The sequence below is a fragment of the Natator depressus genome, chromosome 9 (genome assembly GCF_965152275.1).
Source record: "Natator depressus isolate rNatDep1 chromosome 9, rNatDep2.hap1, whole genome shotgun sequence".
Lineage (NCBI taxonomy): Eukaryota > Metazoa > Chordata > Testudines > Cheloniidae > Natator > Natator depressus.
The window spans coordinates 69,445,936-69,466,787 of NC_134242.1; the positions used below are offsets into that span (position 1 = coordinate 69,445,936).

The window sequence follows — 20,852 nt, forward strand, 5'->3', positions numbered from 1 at the left end:
CATCTTTGTTCAGGGATTCCTCCAGTGCCATGTAGCCCAGTTTTAGTTTAAGGGGGGAAATTGAGTCAGATTATTTTGTCTTGGCTTTGTCTGCCCTTCTGAAGTACTGACAGGGTAATCATAGTAATGTTTGTAACAAGTAAGTGCTGTAAATGTAGCTAAATTTAATTTTTACATTCTTTTCAACACTATTCCTAGAGAGATGTAGACATCCGCTACACAGATAGGAGGATAAAATATTTAATTACTTTGTAAAAGAAAGTGCATTTAAGTTCTTATGTTAAAGAATATTTGAAACTCTGAAAAGCCTCCTTACATGCAGATTACCTTGTGAAAGAGTAACCATTAGATCTCTTATGAACAAAAATTAGAACATGGACTTGAAGGGCTGTATACACTTGGTTCCAGTGATATGCCTATGCAATTGCCATTATCATAGGAGATTGTGCTTACCTATTTAGAGTTGTGCAAAGCTTTCAGAACCAGGTGAAACTCGCCTAATCTTGATTTATATTACAAACTAAAAACTTATGTCAGGTTTTTAGAATATGTTGGCTGTTTTGCAGGAACTTCAAAAAAGTTGAGCAAACCTGGGCTGATTTAAGGTTTCAGATGAAATGTGACCTGTTGAGGTATCATAGTTGAAATTTAGGTAAAATGTGATAATTTTTGCTGAGTTTCTTTTGGATTTTGAAGGGTTTTTGAACTTATCTAAATCTAATGGACGCACATGGCTCTTGGCAATCCAGGCCAAGAATGCTTCAACACAGAATTGTGTTGGTCCATGGGGCAGCGGCTGAATTTCAACTTCGAGAACCTTTTTCCTGACTCTGCTCACTCCCCGTCCACCTGCGTGAGCGATGGAGAAAAAGTCTGATGATTTCATGGCTTTTTGTGATTGAGCTCAAAATCGGTAAAAACATTCTTAATTAACCAAAACTGCCCAATTCCATGTAGGTCAAGTGCCTAAATGATCCCAGAAATATAAATGTGAAGAATGAGTGCTTCCTGAAATAGGGTTTAGTTCAATTCAGTGAAGCTGTTTGACGTTATTAATATAACCTGTGACCGTATAGATCACTGGTGCAACCACTGTTATATATTTGCAGCAAATATTGTACAAAGGTTGTCGTGTAAGGTGTCTATGGAAAGGTTATGATTTGCTAATTATGATTATGCTGTGTGTGTGTGTATCATCTTTGTAGATAAAGTTATGAATATTGGCCATGTACTTGTATATCCATGTGTTTTTGATTCTGAAGTAGCCTTAGTAAAGCATTTGGTCAGCTTCTTGAGAAAGGAATTTGCAAGTTAAGTGCCCAATCAAGAAACACTTAACTGACAATAGACCTTGGGAGACTCCAATCCACATAAGAAGTCTTCCTGGGGACGTTCAAGATAGCATGTGGGCAATGGCTGCCACCTGTAAAGAACTAAGTCATGTATGGACATGTGACTTGCCCATGTGATTCCAAACTCCATTTTGTGGTAATTTTCCACAGTAAGAACAAAGAGGTATTCTCACACCTGGAAGAGACTATAAAAGGCAGGTGCCTCATCTCCATCTTGTCTTCAATCCTGCTTCATACCTCTGGAGGGACTTTGCTGAAAACTGAAGCTTTGAACAAAGGACTGAATGACCCATCCCAGCTGTGGATGTACTCCAGAGACTTGATTTGAATCTGCAGTTTATTCTATCACGGCTACAAGCCTGAACCAAGAACTTTGCCATTACTGTATGTACTTAATTCCATTTAACCAATTCTAGCTCTCATTTATATCGTTTTCCTTTTATGAATAAACCTTTAGATATTAGATTCCAAAGGACTGGCAACAGTGTGATTTGTTGGTAAGATCTAACTTGTATATTGACCTGGGTCTGGGGCTTGGCCCTTTGGGATCAAGAGGACTTTTCTTTTACTGGGGTATTGGTTTTCATAACCATTCATCCCCATAACGAGTGGCACTGGTGGTGATACTGGGAAACTGGAGTGTCTAAGGGAATTGCTTGTGTGACTTGTGGTTAGCCAGTGGGGTAAAACTGAAGTACTCTGTTTGGCTGGTTTGGTTTGCAAAGGAACCCCTGCCTTGGGCTGAAACTGCCCTGCTTTAAGCAATTTGTCCTGAATTGGCACTCTCAGTTGTGTCCCACCAGAACCAGCATCGTTACAAGCTGTTTAGCATAAAGATCGACTGAGTAGATGAGCAGATAATATTTCTAGGGCTATACTCCATAAATAATAAAATGCAGCCATAGCTTTGTCTACCTCACAGACTGTTGTGAGCATGGATTGCTTACTATTTGTAAAGGGCTTCAAAGATAAAAAGGATGGTACAAATGTTGGGCTGAATTTCAGATTCAGAGACTCTGGAAATCTTTTTGAAACTTTGGAAAATTCAAGAAGGGACGGTCCAGTGGTTAGGTACGCAGGAGAGCAGTTTCAATTCCCTTCTCTGTCACAGCCTTGCTGTATGACCTTGAGCAAGTCACTTAGTCTCTGTGACTTAGTTCCCCATCTCTAAAATGAAGATAACACAACACTCCTGAGAGGTAGGATAGGGCTAACGGTAAATACATTAACAATTGTTAGGCACTCAGATACTAGGGTGACAACCCATCTTCTATGGAAAAGTTTGCAAAAATTCATCTCTCCCAGTTATTTTTTGCAATCTGCAGCCGACCTTTTGGGCAGGCTTCTGACCTTCAAATTGGAAATTAGGAAGTAACCCAAGAAAACATATTTTAAACATTACAAGACACAAATATGACTTCTGTCCCTGAGATGGGGAGTCATTAGAAAGAAGGGTCTCATGCGTGGCTCTTGACACGACTATAGTGAATGAGGCTCTCTTCTTGTGTGCTACTCATGACTCACTGCATATTTATCAGGACTATTAAACTAATGAGCAAAGCCTTGAAGAAGCAGCAAAATGTCAGTCACCAAAGGCCTGGAAGGCTGGGCAGGGTCAGCAGGGTATTGAAAAGAAGCACTAGATCACAAGCAACTACTCAGTCAAATAAATGAGACTTAATGAAGTTGAATATGATAAAAACTTTTTCCTAAATTGCAGTATGAGGTTCTGTTTCTGGAAAGCATGTAAGCGTGTGCTTGAATCCATGCCTATTCAAGGCAGCAGTGAACCACATATGTAATTATAAGTATTTGCTTACCGCCATTGACTTCATGCGTTTATGTGTTGTCCTGAATAGGGTTGCTTGTCCAGAATCATAGCCTGAGATTTGGGATCCCTGAAAGAAAAAAAAAAAAAAAAAAGGCTGTGGGTGGAGGGGAAAAATAAACTCTGTTACACCAACAGTAAGGGAGGATGGAGTAGCACAAAGTGGAGATCCCAACTGTGAGCCGATCTGAGAATTGACAATATGACCTGACAGTGAGTTAGGCCCTAGTTGGGTAGGGTAGTAAACGTGTTATATCGGTGAAGCGTCGTTAGTGTGATTTTTTTTGAACTAGTTGAAAGGGTAGAATGATTTTACTGTGTCTATTGTGGTTGTAGGTAAGTTAGGGTGGGATCTTTCTCACTAGAATTAAAAAGGAGTAAAAGGTATGAGGAACCACTCATGCCAAACCTTGTAAAAACACAACAGCATTTCACAGTAAGAGCCCCAAAACACTGTAGTGACATTATTATAGCTGGAGCATTACTGCAGAATACTGTGACACTACCAATTCCAAACCAACACCAATTTCAGGATAAAGTTAAAAAATGTATTCTCAGTTTTTTTTCAAAAGCCACAAGAGTTTTGTAACTGTTATTATCCTTTTACTTAGTTCTTAATTTACACCAATGCTGCTTGACCTTAAACTGTTAAAGCCATGGATTATAAGTTCAAAATAACTTTTACATTCTGGCACTGAGCTAAAGCTCTTGCTTTGTCTACTAATGCTGAATAATGGAAAATAATTAACTTTAAATTAAGTGTTGCATTTTATTATGTAACAGTATTAATTATAATGAAAATTGCAAAAGGCATTTTTAAGTGCAAGCACAAATCTATTATAGACGAAGAATAAATTATATATACTGTTTATAATATGTTTATTGGATGAAATGCCTGTTCATAAAGTTGAGCTTCAGTACCATCCATGGTTAGCATCACACATATTTTTCTGAAAATGAAGAGAATTTCTCCCCCTGCTCCCGGTGATAAACTAGCTTCAATTCCCCAATTTCTACAGGTACATTTCTATAGTGACTAGTTAATTGCATTACTGTCATGTGTGTACGTTTGTCACTGACAAGTACTGTAGTGAAAATGACTTTGCACGTTGTCACAAACTGGTTGTTAGATGAAGTAGATGAATAAACTGAAATTCTCCATAATTCTATGTACCCACAGCCAGTTTTATATTGCTTGCCTTCAGAAAATTACCCAGAACATCCAATATCACCATCCAATATCAGGGTTGTTGGTATTTCCAGCCCGATTAGAAAAAGGAAATATCAGAAATCTTCCAGAAATGCTTGCTCTTGCTAGGTTTTCAGCCTAATTTTCCAGACGAAATGTGAGAACAAAGTTTAGATAAGCAGTTGCAATTTGAAGCGTTAACCCATACTGGATTTTCAAACTATTAGAGATTTACCTTTTTGTACCTGCTATCCACTAAACCTCAGAGTTCATGTTCACACAATAAACATCTGGAAAATTCTCATTGAAATGACTGGAATTATGCTTTGAGGATTGATTGGATCTGTAGTAATTGTCTCGGTACTCACTTTCTTTGACTTAAGAATCATTCGTGTTCTGCCTTCTACCACTGAGTGGTATCTAGTTTGTTGAAAGGATCCCTGTTGAGTCAAAATCTGCACCCATCTGCCCCTTCTGAAACTCATTGGAAGGCACATGTTTGTAATATACTAATCTGACCTATTGTACATGAGAAAATAAATGGAGGGATTTTTAAGCTGGGTAAAACTGGGTAAAATTTTGTGCTGATTTATATCTTCTGCAACAGTTCTGTGCCCATATCTGCTCTCAGATAGATTTTCTTTACAGGATGATGAAGCCTTTTGCCTCAGTTTGATCTGGACTGTTGATTTTGATTGAAAGGCAGCTAATACTTAAGGAACTCTAAGGAATCCTCAAAATAGTTGACCCAAATGAGCAAAGTACTGACACACATGCTTAACTTGACACACATGCTTAAATGCATCCCTGTTTCAGCTAAGCATCTATGTAACCCCATGCTTAAGTAAAGCAGATGCCTAAGTGGTTTGCAGAGGTGGGGCTCAAATTCTGAATGCTGAAGAGAAAGCATGGTTCCGTTGTTAAGACCTACACTAGGATTAGCAGTATTTAGGCTTTGTACCAGACTTTGCCACAGAATTCATTTGTTATGTTGGGCAAATCTCTTAATCACTCTGTGCCTCAGTTCCCCAATGGTAAAGTGGGAATAATACCTTCTTTCTCCTACTCTTTGTCTTCTCTGTTTATATTGAGGGCAAGGTCTGTCTCTTACTATGTATATGTACAGGGCCTACCACAATGTGGCTCTGATCTTGATTTGGGCTTCTAAGTGCTACTGTAAAAGTAATACATAATAATAATAATAATAATAATACACTTTTTAAAAGGTGATTGGTGTAAATTTTATAGTAATTACAATGAATTTAAATATTAACCCTTCAATTCTAAGAAGCTGTAGATTATCGCAATAAGTGTTCCACTTCATTGAAAAAAGGGGTATGAATGTTTTGTACCTTTTCATAACAGTTTAAAATGGGGGGAGCAAAATCACAGCTGTAATAAATCATAGGTGAAAATGACAAGGTAGGCACCCTCCCACCTGACTTTATCTGCAAATGGGTAATTGGATGCTTGCATTTATGTCCACTTGTGGAAACAAAATTAGAGACCAAAAGGCCAAATAGTGAAAAATCTCACAAGGTCATTGAATTCCTTATTTTTTGAGTTGCACCATGTTTACATAAATGTGTCTGAACTGCAAAATAATACAGAAATGTATGCTCGAGCAGCAAAATATGTATTGGGGGGTAACTAAAATCTCATACGGAGAATGGGAGTTGCATTTGGTCAATCCTTCTTAGGTTCAGGCCCTTGCTTAATTTGAATGTTGATGTCTGTTCCTTTTTTTTCCCTGCTTTACTCATAGCCTTCATTTATAATGATTCTAAACTTATCAGAGGGACAGGAGCAGAGCCAATGCACTATTGTATCCAGGACCAAATTGACAACTACTCACAGTAGGTCTGCGTCTAGGGCCCCAAGCTCTGAGGTCACATGATGTACATTATGATGTCACCGTAACATCACCAGCATGGAGACAGTGGGCTTCCTGCAATGTGAATGTTAGAGAGCTTATTCCTTCACTCTCCCACTTCCCTGGTCCTTCTCGCATGAACAGAGAGCAACAATACCCGAAGTCCGAAGGTGCAAACAATTCGATGTTTATTGGGGTGAACTTCCAGCAAGCTTAAATACAAGTTCCTTTTTCCTTATTTTCGAATCCCAACTTACTTCCTGTTTGCCCCTAATTTATATAATAATATTCTTAGCTATACCTTAACCAATCATTCTACTGAAATTTAACTAACCAATCCTAACATATTGTAACATGATTAGCTAACCAATTATATCCCACCATCTTAATTAGTTTACACCCAGCAAAATTAATTATACAGCAGACAGAAACAATCACAGAACCAGAGACCATGCCAATAAACAATAGCAAAGTGGGAACTATAATGACAAAACAATACAGAAGTGAGGATTTCACAACTACATCTATAAAGACACAAGAGTTTCCCAGCTGTGTCTATTGATAAGTGAGTTCTTACCAGACAGAAAACTATCAACCTCAATTTCCTTTTACATCTTCTAGGCACTTCCCTTTCTCTGGAGGTGATAGGCACTATCAGGACAGGATTGTATTCCTAACAGCCCAATAGCACCTTCTTTCAATGTGACTACTTTGGAATGTGAGGATGTGACCGGTCGCTTCCCAGCTTATGGCTGCCTCTGTCGCTTAGCCAAACGCCTTAGCCTAAGAACAGGGCCTCAGACTGTCACGGTAAGAGAAGGACCTTACACTGGCAGACAGTGATTTTGATTCTTTCTTTTATATCTCTAACTAGCCAAGTGATAAGAATACACCTACATTCTTAAAGTACAGGCCTTTGCAGACAGGCCTGAATATCTATATCCTAACAGTGAATCCATCTTCTCCAGGATTAGGAAGATGCTGGATGGGATTCTGTGACACAGAGCCCCATTGGTGGTTCACTACTCTGTGTCAGCAACTCTTGCCAGGCCTGACAACCTCACTTACCTAACAAAACACTGTTGTCATGCAGTATACACAAGAGGTGGCATACATCAGTGGAAAATTCAGAACTCACTGATCATTAATATTCTTGTGTGATGTGTATATATGGAGTGTGTAGATCGAGTTACAAATATATGCTAGAATTGTATTCTTAAAATATGTTAAGCCCAGTCTGCCTGAAACAAAGGAATGTGTATTTGCTATTCTGACCGACCTGGTTGCCAGGCAGAGACAATGAAAGCTTTATTTACCTTATATGTAAATATACTAACAAGCAGGGAAAAAGAGAGCAACCCAGCAGGGGAGGGAAACTTTATTTGGGGATACACTTCAGAAGAATACATTTCAAAGGTTTACTGAGTGAAAAAGACAGAGAGGTGTAATGTCAAATGATAAGCAATAGAATCAATGGATTTTACACAATGTTACTGTATTATAAAAGTGTCTTGAGTCAGGTCTTTTATGAAAGTCTGTGACACACTGGTGGTTAATATAATTGTGAAACACATGCATTAACACTATATGAAGAATGATAGATACTCACTGATATTGTGGTTTAAAGTCTATGATCAAACACAAAGAGAAACAAGTTTTCTCCCAGATGGGAGGGATGGGAAGTCGACAGGAAGGGAAGAACTGCAGGAAGCCTTTCTGCCTCTTCTGACAGGGTCAATGAACTTTGGGAGATATAAGTGGAAACAGAATGGCATTTTGCTGTCCATCACTTTGCGGGAGGGATTAAAGGTGCCAGAGCTGTTGAAGTCAAGGGTATGTCTACACTACGAAATTAGGTCGAATTTATAGAAGTCTATTTTTTAGAAATCATTTTTATATAGTCAATTGTGTGTGTCCCCACACAAAATGCTTTAAGTGCATTAACTCGGCGGAGTACTTCCACAGTACCGAGGCCAGCGTCGACTTCCGGAATGTTGCACTGTGGGTAGCTATCCCACAGTTCCTGCAGTCTCCACTGCCCATTGGAATTCTGGGTTAAGATCCCAATGCCTGATGGGGCAGAAAACATTGTCGCGGGTGGTTCTGGGTACATGTCATCAGGCCCTTCCTCCCTCCCTCCCTCCCTCCCTCTGTGAAAGCAATGGCAGACAATCGTTTCACACCTTTTTTCCTGAGTTACCTGTGCAGACGCCATGCCACGGCAAGCATGGAGCCCGCTCAGCTCACTGTCACTGTATGTCTCCTGGGTGCTGGCAGACGTGGTACTGCATTGCTACACAACGGCAGCAACCCATTGCCTTGTGGCAGCAGACGGTACAATAGGCCTGAAAACCATCTTCCTCATGTCCGAGGTGCTCCTGGCCACCTCAGTAAGGTCGGTCAGGAGCGCCTGGGCAGATATGGGTGCAGGGACTAAATTAGGAGGGAGTCGACCAGGTCATTCTCTTTAGTCCTGCAACAGTCCTATTGTACCATCTGCTGGTGAGCAGGCAGGAGATGTGGATGGCTAGCAGTCCTATTGTACCATCTTCTGCCAGGCAGGCAGGATATGAGGATGGCTAGCAGGCCTATTGCACCATCTTCTGCCAAGGAGCCAGGAGATGTGGATGGCTTGCAGTCCTTCTGCACCGTCTGCTGCCAGCCAAAGATGTAAAAGATAGATGGAGTGGATCAAAACAAGAAATAGACCAGGTTTGTTTTGTATTCATTTGCTCCCCCCTCCCTCCCTCCCTCTGTGAAGTCCTGCCTGAAATACCAGAGGGAGGGTAGCTTAGTGGGTTGAGCATTGGCCTGCTAAACCCAGGGTTTTGAGTTCAATCCTTGAGGGGGCCATTCTGTGTGACAGTTGTTTTTGTTTCTCCTTGATGTAAAGCCACCCCCTTTGTTGATTTTAATTCCCTGTAAGCCAACCCTGTAAGCCATGTCGTAGTAGCCCCTCCTTCTGTCAGAGCAACGACAGACAATCATTCCGTGCCTTTTTTCTGTGCAGACGCCATACCCTGGCAAGCATGGAGCCCGCTCAGATCACTTTGGCAATTAGGAGCACATTAAACACCATGCGCATTATCCAGCAGTATATGCAGCACCAGAACCTGGCAAAGCAAAACCGGGCAAGTAGGCGATGTCAGCACGGTGATGAGAGTGATGAGGACATGGACACAGACTTCTCTCAAAGCACGGGCCCTGGCAATGCGGGCATCATGGTGCTAATGGGGCAGGTTCATGCCGTGAAATGCCGATTCTGGGCCCGGGAAACCAGCATAGACTGGTGGGACCGCATAATGTTGCAGGTCTGGGATGATTCCCAGTGGTTGCGAAACTTTCGCATGAGTAAGGGCATTTTCATGGAACTTTGTGACTTGCTTTCCCCTGCCCTGAGGCGCAAGAATACCAAGATGAGAGCAGCCCTCACAGTTGAGAAGTGAGTGGCAATAGCCCTGTGGAAGCCTGCAACGCCAGACAGCTACCAGTCAGTTGGGAATCAATTTGGAGTGGACAAATCTACTGTGGGGGCTGCTGTGATGCACGTAGCCAACGCAATCAAAGATCTGCTGATATCAAGGGTAGTGAACCTGGGAAATGTGCAGGTCATAGTGGATGGCTTTGCTGCAATGGGATTCCCTAACTGTGGTGGGGCGATAGATGGAACCTATATCCCAATCTTGGCACCGGAGCACCAAGCCGGCGAGTACATAAACTGCAAGGGGTACTTTTCAATAGTGCTGCAAGCACTGGTGGATCACAAGGGACGTTTCACCAACATCAACGTGGGATGGCCGGGAAAGGTACATGATATTCACATCTTCAGGAACTCTGGTCTGTTTCAGAAGCTGCAGGAAGGGACTTTATTCCCAGACCAGAAAATAACCGTTGGGGATGTTGAAATGCCTCTAGTTATCCTTGGGGACCCAGCCTACCCCTTAATGCCATGGCTCATGAAGTTGTACGCAGGCAGCCTGGACAGTAGTCAGGAGCTGTTCAACTACAGGCTGAGCAAGTGCAGAATGGTGGTAGAATGTGCATTTGGATGTTTAAAAGCGCGCTGGCGCAGTTTACTGACTCGGTTAGACCTCAGCGAAACCAATATTCCCACTGTTATTACTGCTTTCTATGCGCTCCACAATATCTGTGAGAGTAAGGGGAGACGTTTATGGCAGGGTGGGAGGTTGAGGCAAATCACCTGGCCGCTGGTTACACCCTGCCAGACACCAGGGCAGTTAGAAGAACACAGGAGGGTGCGGCGCGCATCAGGGAAGCTTTGAAAACCAGTTTCATAACTAGACAGGCTATGGTGTGAAAGTTCTGTTTGTTTCTCCTTGATGAAACCCCCTGCCCCTTGGTTCACTCTACTTCCCTGTAAGCTAACTACCCTCCCCTCCTCCCTTCGATCACCGCTTGCAGAGGCAATAAAGTCATTGTTGCTTAACATTCATGCATTCTTTATTAAGTCATCACACAAATAGGGGGATAACTGCCAAGGTAGCCCGGGAGGGTTGGTGGAGGAGAGAAGCATTGGGAGGGGTGGTGGAGGAGGGAAGGACAAGGCCACACAGCACTTTAAAAGTTTAAAACTTTAAAAATGTTTGAATGCCAGCCTTCTGTTGCTTGGGCAATCCTCTGGGGTGGAGTGGCTGAGTGGCCAGAGGCTCCCCCACCGCGTTCTTGGGCATCTGGGTGAGGAGGCTATGGAACTTGGGGAGGAGGGTGGTTGGTTACACAGGGGCTGTAGCGGTGGTCTGTGCTCCAGCTGCCTTTCCTGCAGCTCAGCCATATGCTGGAGTGTATTAGTTTGATCCTCCAGCAGCCTCAGCATTGAATCCTGCCTCCTCTCATCATGCTGCCGTCACCTTTCAGCTTCAGACCTCTCTTCAGCCCGCCACTTACTCTCCTCAGCCCGCCACCTCTCCTCCCAGTCATTTTGTGCTTTCCTGCACTCTGACATTGTCTGCCTCCACACATTCGTCTGTGCTCTGTCAGTGTGGGAGGACAGCATGAGCTCAGAGAACATTTCATCACGAGTGCATTTTTTTCGCCTTCTAATCTTCACTAGCCTTTGGGAAGGAGAAGATCCTGTGATCCTTGAAACACATGCAGCTGGTGGAGGAAAAAAAAAGGGACAGTGGTATTTAAAAAGACACATTTTATAGAACAATGGGTACACTCTTTCATGGTAAACCTTGCTGTTAACATTACATACATAGCACATGTGCTTTTGTTCCAGGGTTGCATTTTGCCTCCCCCCACCACGTGGCTAGCCCCTCACCGCTCCCCGTGGCTAACAGCGGGGAGCATTTCTGTTCAGCCACAGGCAAACAGCCCAGCAGGAACGGGCACCTCTGCATATCCCCATAAGAAAAGCACCCTATTTCAACCAGGTGACTATGAATGATATCACTCTCCTGAGAATAACACAGAGAGATAAAGAACGGATGTTGGCTGAATGCCAGCAAACATACACTGCAATGCTTTGTTCTCCAATGATTCCCGAGTATGTGCTACTGGCCTGGTGTGGTAAAGTGTCCTACCATGGTGGGTGGAATAAGGCTGCCCTCCCCAGAAACCTTTTTGCAAAGGCTCTGGGAGTACATCCAGGAGAGCCGCAAATGCCAGAGCAAATTAATCATTAAACATGCTTGCTTTTAAACCATGTATAGTATTTTAAAAGGTACACTCACCAGAGGTCCCTTCTCTGCCTGGCGGGTCCGGGAGGCAGCCTTGGGTGGGTTCGGGGGGTACTGGCTCCAGGCTGAGAAACAGTTCCTGGCTGTTGGGAAAACCGGTTTCTCCGCTTGCTTGCTGTGAGCTATCGACAACTTCATCATCATCATCTTCCATGTTGCCTCCATCTCCATTGAAGGAGTCAAACAACACAGCTGGGGTAGTGGTGGCTGAACCCCCTAAAATGGCATGCAGCTCATCATAGAAGCGGCATGTTTGGGGCTCTGACCCGGAGCGGCCGTTTGCCTCTCTAGTTTTCTGGTAGGCTTGCCTCAGCATCTTAAGTTTCATGTGGCACTGCTTTGGGTCCCTGTTATGGCCTCTGTCCTTCATGCCCTGGGAGATTTTGACAAATGTTTTGGCATTTTGAAAACTGGAACGGAGTTCTGATAGCACAGATTCCTCTCCCCATACAGCGATCAGATCCCGTACCTCCCGTTCGGTCCATGCTGGAGCTCTTTTGCGATTCTGGGACTCCATCATGGTCACCTCTGCTGATGAGCTCTGCATGGTCACCTGCAGCTTGCCACGCTGGCCAAACAGGAAATTGAAATTCAAAAGTTCACGGGCCTTTTCTTGTCTACCTGGCCAGTGCATCTGAGTTGAGAGTGCTGTCCAGAGTGGTCACAATGGAGCACTCTGGGATAGCTCCCGGAGCCCAATACTGTCTAATTGCGTCCACCGTACCCCAAATTCGACCCAGCAAGGCCGATTTCAGCGCTAATCCCCTTGTTGGTGGTAGAGTAAGGAAATCTATTTTAAGAGCCCTTTAAGTAAAAAAAAAAAAAAAAAAAAAAAAAAAAAAAAAAAGGGCTTCGTCGTGTGGACAGGTGCAGGGTTAAATCGATTTAACGCTGCTAAATTCGACCTCAACTCCAAGTGTAGATCAGGGCAAAGAATGTTGGGTCTTTCAACCAGCAGGATTGAAGTCTCTGGAAACTGAGTTTAGGTGAGAAACCTGCTGAGGCAAAGATTGTAACTTGCTGAAATTAAGTTTTAGTCTTAGAAGCGTATTTTTACTTGTGTTTGCTTGTAACGCTTTGTGTCTTTAGTCCTTATACATGATATCACCTAAGCCTCTGACTTTTTGTTTAATAACCTTGTTTTAATGTAAACCAATTCAGTGCACTGATTGAAGGGAAGGGTAGATTAACCCCAGTTAAGCTAACAGACTGCAGTGTATTTTCTCTTTAAAGGAACAATTAATTTAATAACTTCTGGGAGTGTTCCAGGAGAGGGCTGGACATTGCAGGGCAGATGGTTTTGGGGAAATTCGGGACTGGGAGGGTGTTGGAGTCACCCAGCAAGGAGTAACTGGGTGGTGGAAGCTAGAGTGTGACCTGCAGGCTTGTAGGATGGCTGTTGGTGTCAGGGCTGTCAGCCACAGCAGCATACCATTTAAGGCACTCAGAGTTGCTGGGCATGCAGTGACTCAATTCCTTACTGGTCTGGGTTGAACCCCAAAGAGTCACAGACTGCCTTCCCTGAATGGAGAGCTGCACTCAATCTAGCTGTGAGTGCTTGTGTGTAGTGGGGCCCCAGCATTTATGGTCTCCAGTGGGGAGGTAGATGTTAATTAGCTTGCAGCTTCTCCACTCTGGTAGTTCCCCCAGGGTTTGGAAACCTTGAGCCCCTAGAAAGGCATCAGAATTTGTCATTTATTAAGCCCAATACATTTTAAAATTATTTTTCAGTTTTCATGTTAATTTATTGCTTGTGAAAGGTGGCAGATTGTCAGAATGATATCCCCAAGTGTATGTTAAATACAATACATGTGTTGCCTATTGCTATATTTATGGCTGTATATCAGGAACTGTATATTAAAATCCTTAAATGCTTGGTCATATTGGTCTGCTCTGGGGATATTTCTTGGTGAAATCTAAAGGCTCCAACAATAGCTATTAGAAGTTCATTGTTTGTAACTATCACATCTGAATGCCATTTATTAGACTGAACTCTATGGATGCAAATTATTGAACCATAGCACCAGCCTAATCACTGCCTGTAGAGAGATTTGAATAGGAGAATTTCATTAACAAATAGGAGAGGATTTAAAAACAATAACTGAACATACATTGTTTTCTTTTATGTGTTCACTTTCCAAAACAGAGTAAACCACAAAATTCAAATTATGTGCTTGAATTACCTTGGTGGTTCTATATGTTCCCCCTCTTCCCTCCCCCCATGTGTGAGACTGCTTAATGCTCAGTGATTGTGTAGTGAAAGCAGTGCAACAATGGAAGGCTTGTCTGCAAGCCTATCTAGGCTTCACATGGGATGGGCAGGGATCAGTTGCTTGGTCTTTTGTCTCTCTAAGGCTTTGTCTACACTAGCACTTTTGTCAGTAAAACTTGTCAGTCAGGGGTGTAAAAAATAACCTCCCTGACTGATATAAGGTTCACCGACAAAAGCACAGGTGTGGACAGTACTATATCGAAAGGAGACGCTCGCCCACTGACATAGCTATTCCTGCTTGTTGGGGTGGTTTAATTATGCCTGCGGGAGAGCTCACTCCTGTTTGGCATAGAGCAGCTATGTGGAAGACTATACAGTGGTGCAGGTGTGCTGCTTTAAGGTCTGTAGCATAGACATAGCCTAATCGTACATGCTTACTTATGAGAAAAGGAGATCCCATCCAGACACTTCTGCTTAAAGTAACTAATTATTGGCTCTTCTGTAAAGCATCTGCAGAATATTCAGCTATGAAACTCACTGCTGTGAGCCTGAGATTTGATCTAATCAATGAAACAGGTCACTCCAGTCTGAACTCTCACCCCTTGGGGTTGCCGTAGTGAGCATGTTACATATTTGTATGTCATCATTCCAGTTGCAACAAATCAGTAAAGAACATCGTGTACCATACATCTAGAGAATATTTTTTTCATATAAATCACATGTTGCTGAAATATAGGGTCATGGCATATTGCTCAAGTGAGTGAGTCTTAACTCTAATGCAGAGTGCTATGAAATGCAGACCTTTCTGAAGACAATCAACATCCCACACCTAACCTCAAAGCTTTGTTGACTGTAGACACTTTTGCTAAAATTTCCTCTGGTTATTGGCACTGATGCAGGTTTGCTGGTGATAGCAATGGTGGCTAGGATTGCCACCTGTGAGGTACAAAAAATGGGACATCTGCCATGGTCCTGAGTCCATAGAACTGGACAGCTGGCAGTGTGTCCTGAGCACCCTTCCAGATTTCCCAGGACAGCTACCTCAAAAAAGGGGGATGATCCTTTTTTGGAAAACTTGGACAGCTGAGAACCCTAATGGTGGCAGCGGTAGTGCAGAAAAGGCACTGTCAGCGTGTTCACTACTTTGTGTAGACCTGCTCTGAGCAGACGGATGAACCTGTGGTTAAAATGCCAGCATTCAAGCGAAACCTGCTCCTCATTGACATTAGTGGACTTGCACTGGTGCTAACGACATGGGGAAATTTTAGAAAAAAGGCTAATGTAGACACAGTGATGGAACAGGGTAGCTTCCTTGTGCTGCTCAATGAGAAAGATGAGATGAGAAAAAATGAAACATGACATTAAAAACACATGAAAATAGAAAAACCACATTATTGAGGGAAAAGTGTGAGATTTGGGTTAATGCTGTGGAGTGTGTTTTTGGAGAGATCTAGGGGAATGGAAATGAGGATCAGCTAGTTAGCACCATGACCTTAACTGACCTCCATGGGAATAGCTGCATGGCTAAACCTTTATGTGATATGTGTAAATTTTCCCTCTGCATGTTTATCTTCATAATTGTATCAAACATGCAGGTCAATATGTGTACACTTCCACTGCTTCTATTTAGGCAGTAGCAATGGCTAATTTGCATTTTTATTGAGCTCTCAAATGACAGATGCTTTATGTGCATGTGTGTCTATATCCATATTTATGTACATAATATTTATCCAGACTATTCGATCTCAGGTGTCTCATGTCAGAAAGGTAAGATGTAAGAGATTGTGATCCAAAAGCAGAACTTGTGAACTGTGGCAGCTATGAAAGACTTTAATTATGTGCTAGGTGTTGGTTATTTGGCAGTTTGTTTCAGATATTAAGAATGCTGTACACTTTACTGTATGAGTAATGTACAATGGGTGGTAGAGGCCAGTTAATTTACTAACTCATGTTGTCTCACAAGCTGCCAGAAGGTTTAAGTTTCTTGGCAAATCTTTTTGATAATGGGGAGGATGGGTTGAGTCGCACACCGTGATCGAGATAGTGCTGTGCATGAATCCACTGGTAATGGAGAAGGCCAGATTGTGGCATTTACCCACTGGCCTGTGTATAGGGTATTATAGAGCTGTGTGGGCCCATGGGGAGATCATGAAGGGAGCTGTGCCACCTGTCAGGCTGTGTCACCTGTCAGGATGATGCTCCCTCACCACCCCCTTTAGCAGGCTGAAGCTGGCCTGCTCTGCAGGCTGGTGTAGAGTGAGAATAGCCCATGGCCTGCCTTTTCACCAGCTCCCTCCCTCATATTACAGTGATGTGTGCCTCAGGATGCACTGAGGGGAAGAGTCCATTGATTGTAACAGTCATAGGGCATTTCACAGAATGGGGTGGCTCTTTGTGCAATCTCCACTATTCTCCTTGTCACAATCTGTCGCAGTCTGGCCCCAAATTATTTTCTTCTGTGTATATATAAGGAATATTGGTCCCATACTATAATAAAGTGCAGGACATTCATGAAACATGAGGGGTCTGATTCTCTGCTGCCCTGCACTGTGTATAGCCATTTAAAACTATGGACTTGAAGATCAAAGTTGGTGTTAAATATTCTTGGATCAAAAGGGTAGTTTCTACAGGGGCAAAAGCCTACACGAAGGGCAAGACTGTACAGAATCAGGCCCAATAAATATTATCTTCTCTGGATGGATGAGTGGTTAGTTTTGTTTTAAGATACACTACCACATTAAACATCTTCAGTAAAGAGATGCTGCATCTGGAAATATCATAAAAAGACAGAAAACATGTTTGGTTTTATATAACTGCTGTCCAGCTCTGCAGTTGAATCAATACTTTTTTGCTATTCCTGAATTAATTATCAGAAATATACAACATTTTGTTAAGACTATTAAATTAGGCAAGTCAAACTGCTACATTTTTTTTCTGACTGAGAGTACAGTATGTCTGTGCTCTGAGCTGGGGGTATGATTTCCCACTCGAGGAGATATACTCATGCTAGCTCTCATGGAACTAGCTCACGAAAACCAGAATGTATCTGCCTTGAACACCTGGCCACCAGAGACCCTAGGCACATACTTTGGGCAGCTAGCCTGTCCTGAAGCTTGCACCGCCATGGCTGCATTCTGGTTGTAGTACACGAGCTCAAAGAGAGCTAGAGCGGGATATCTCTTCAAGCTGGGAATCATACCCCCAGCTCCAATTGTAGACATACCTAGGACCATGCATTTTTCAAATAATTGCATGTGTGTGTAAATGCAGTAATCCTGGGACATGCCAGTTTCAAGGCCTTACAGAGTGGAGTCCTCTAGCTCTCTGGAGGAGGTATATTAGGAAACAGAAGATATAGCTATACTGCAAAAAAAAATTGTAATCTTAACTCAGGTTAGCTAACCAGCTAACTCTGGTGCTAGCTGCTGCTGGTAGGGCACTGATCTGTTGCCAGAATAGGAGCCTGGAGGGGGAGACAGTTCAGTTCCTGGGGACTGGCAGTCATCAGGAGAGAAGGGTGGAGGCAGCCACTGAAGAGATAAGAATGCGGATGAGGGAAGAAGGAGCCATCGCTGGGCAACCATGGGTGGAAAGATAAGGGTGAGAGGAACCAGAGGAGGAGGCCATGAGTGCAGCAGGGCCACAGAGGTAGCTCTAGAGGGGGGAGTGGTAGAAATATTGGAAGGGGCAAAGTTTTTTCAATAGCTGGTGAGCTAGTAGAAACTGGACTTTGTTATATTCATTCTGTTGATTCCATGCCTTGTTTGTTCAGTCTTTTAAGAAGAAAACCTAAAAATCACCAGGATGTGGTAATGACACTGCAGCAGGATCATGGCTTATTTGGGACAATGTTTCTGGCATATATTTACTATATTGGCAGTTATGTTGTTAATTTAAAAGAATATAAGTGGTACTTATTTCTCTTGGCAGGATTTGCATTGGCATGAAAGGCAGTTCCATGCAGAGAGTATATGACCCCAGGATTCAAATGGCTACACCAATTTGACAGAGGTACTGTAGGTTTTTATTTGAAATGACTGATGTTTTAGTCTGAAGCAATGTTTATAATAACCAGAGTGCTCCATCCCCCACTTACACGTGTTTGGAAACCTGGGACCAGTAATTCTACACCAGAGCATTTCCAAAAGTGATAGCAACTGTGGGGATTGGAGTCTATATGGGATGGAGGCATTTTTACTAGTGTCAAATAACCCTACTCAGTGCAGTGAATTATGGGGCCTCAATTTTTTTAGTATAGACAAGCCTGCTGAAGTACACATGCAAAGCTTTGTTACAGGGCTTTAGCTTTCATTAGAGTCAGTGGGAATTGGCTAAAATATCAGGTCAAATCTTTGAAATGTAACTCCATTCATGCTACTCTGGCTGAGACTTGAGCCAAGATGCTTGTGATTCATCGGTATCAGCTCCAAAAAACTAAAAGTAAGAGCTTTTACCATCTGCAAATTGCTGTAATAGATGGTGTATGTCACAGATTAGAAGTGAAGTATCAAAGAAACCTTAACTTCAGCAGTGATGCTAAGCACAGCTATAATCTGTCCTCCAGGTTCAAAAATTGATCCTGAAAAGTGATTCTCAGAAACTATATATAATGTAATTGCTATTATTAGGCAGCATTTTGTTCTCTTTCTCCTTTACCAACGGATCAATATTAACTGCATGTACAACTCAGGAAATATATGCAAATTATTCCCTTTCAGCCTTTGACTCAGAATGTGTGAAACATCTTGAGATATCATAAATACAGTACAAATCACAGTGGTGGTCACTAAAATAAATACCTGTTAAAGCAATAGACCTTATGTGGAATTTCCTGTGGACTAAGCAAAAATGTCTGCATAAGATCAAGTAACTGACTACATGACGATGGAATAAAGTACTAAAAAGAATAATCTTATAGCACACAAGAATGTAAAATAGAGTTTTTACCTGACTTCATGAACAGAGGTCCTGGAAGTGAAGGTGTGGTGTCGGAGAGAAGGCTTTGGATTCTTTGACCATGGGATGGTGTTCCATGAAGGAGGAGTGCTGGGCAGAGACGGGCTCCATCTTACGAAGAGAGGGAAGAGCATCTTTGCCAGCAGGCTGGCTAACCTAGTAAGGAGGGCTTTAAACTAGGTTCACCGGGGGGAAGAAGACCAAAGCCCTGAGGTAAGTGGGAAAGCGGGATACCGGGAGGAAGCACAGGCAGGAATGTCTGCGAGGGGAGGGCTCCTGCCTCATACTGGGAATGAGGGGCGATCAACAGGTTATCTCAAGTGCTTATATACAAATGCACAAAGCCTTGGAAACAAGCAGGGAGAACTGGAGGTCCTGGTGATGTCAAGGAACTATGACGTGATTGGAATAACAGAGACTTGGTGGGATAACTCACATGACTGGAGTACAGTCATGGATGGTTATAAACTGTTCAGGAAGGACAGGCAGGGCAGAAAAGGTGGGGGAGTAGCACTGTATGTAAGGGAGCAGTATGACTGCTCAGAGCTCCGGTACGAAACTGTGGAAAAACCTGAGTGTCTCTGGATTAAGTTTAGAAGTGTGTGCAACAAGAGTGATGTAGTGGTGGGAGTCTGCTATAGACCACCGGACCAGGGGGATGAGGTGGATGAGGCTTTCTTCCGGCAACTCACGGAAGCTACTAGATCGCATGCCCTGATTCTCATGGGTGACTTTAATTTTCCTGATATCTGCTGGGAGAGCAATACAGCGGTGCATAGACAATCCAGGACGTTTTTGGAAAGCGTAGGGGACAATTTCCTGGCGCAAGTGCTAGGGGAGCCAACTAGGGGGGGTGCTTTTCTTGACCTGCTGCTCACAAACCGGGTAGAATTAGTGGGGGAAGCAAAAGTGGATGGGAATCTGGGAGGCAGTGACCATGAGTTGGTTGAGTTCAGGATCCTGACGCAGGGAAGAAAGGTAAGCAGCAGGATACGGACCCTGGACTTCAGGAAAGCAGACTTCGACTCCCTCAGGGAACAGATGGCCAGGATCCCCTGGGGGACTAACATGAAGGGGAAGGGAGTCCAGGAGAGCTGGCTGTATTTCAAGGAATCCCTGTTGAGGTTACAGGGACAAACCATCCCGATGAGTCGAAAGAATAGTAAATATGGCAGGCGACCAGCTTGGCTTAATGGTGAAATCCTAGCGGATCTTAAACATAAAAAAGAAGCTTACAAGAAGTGGAAGGTTGGACATATGACCAGGGAAGAGTATAAAAATATTGCTCGGGCATGTAGGAAAGATATCAGGAGGGCCAAATCGCACCTGGAGCTGCAGCTAGCAAGAGATGTCAAGTGTAACAAGAAGGGTTTCTTCAGGTATGTTGGCAACAAGAAGAAAGCCAAGGAAAGTGTGGGCCCCTTACTGAATGAGGGAGGCAACCTAGTGACAGAGGATGTGGAAAAAGCTAATGTACTCAATGCTTTTTTTGCCTCTGTTTTCACTAACAAGGTCAGCTCCCAGACTGCTGCGCTGGGCATCACAGAATGGGGAAGAGATGGCCAGCCCTCTGTGGAGATAGAGGTGGTTAGGGACTATTTAGAAAAGCTGGACGTGCACAAGTCCATGGGGCCGGACGAGTTACATCCGAGAGTGCTGAAGGAATTGGTGGCTGTGATTGCAGAGCCCTTGGCCATTATCTTTGAAAACTCGTGGCGAACGGGGGAAGTCCCGGATGAC

At 43.2% G+C, this 20,852-nt stretch overlaps 1 long non-coding RNA gene across 1 annotated transcript in view; it reads left to right on the forward strand.

The window, feature by feature from the left end:
* Nucleotides 1-19,225, forward strand: part of LOC141993562 (uncharacterized) — a 344,225-nt gene extending 325,000 nt beyond the window's left edge. Inside the window, exons 3-4 of the long non-coding RNA XR_012640889.1 lie at nucleotides 18,087-18,167; nucleotides 19,120-19,225. This is a non-coding gene — a long non-coding RNA (uncharacterized LOC141993562). The remainder of the gene's footprint in view (nucleotides 1-18,086; nucleotides 18,168-19,119) is intronic.
* Nucleotides 19,226-20,852: the final 1,627 nt, after the last annotated feature.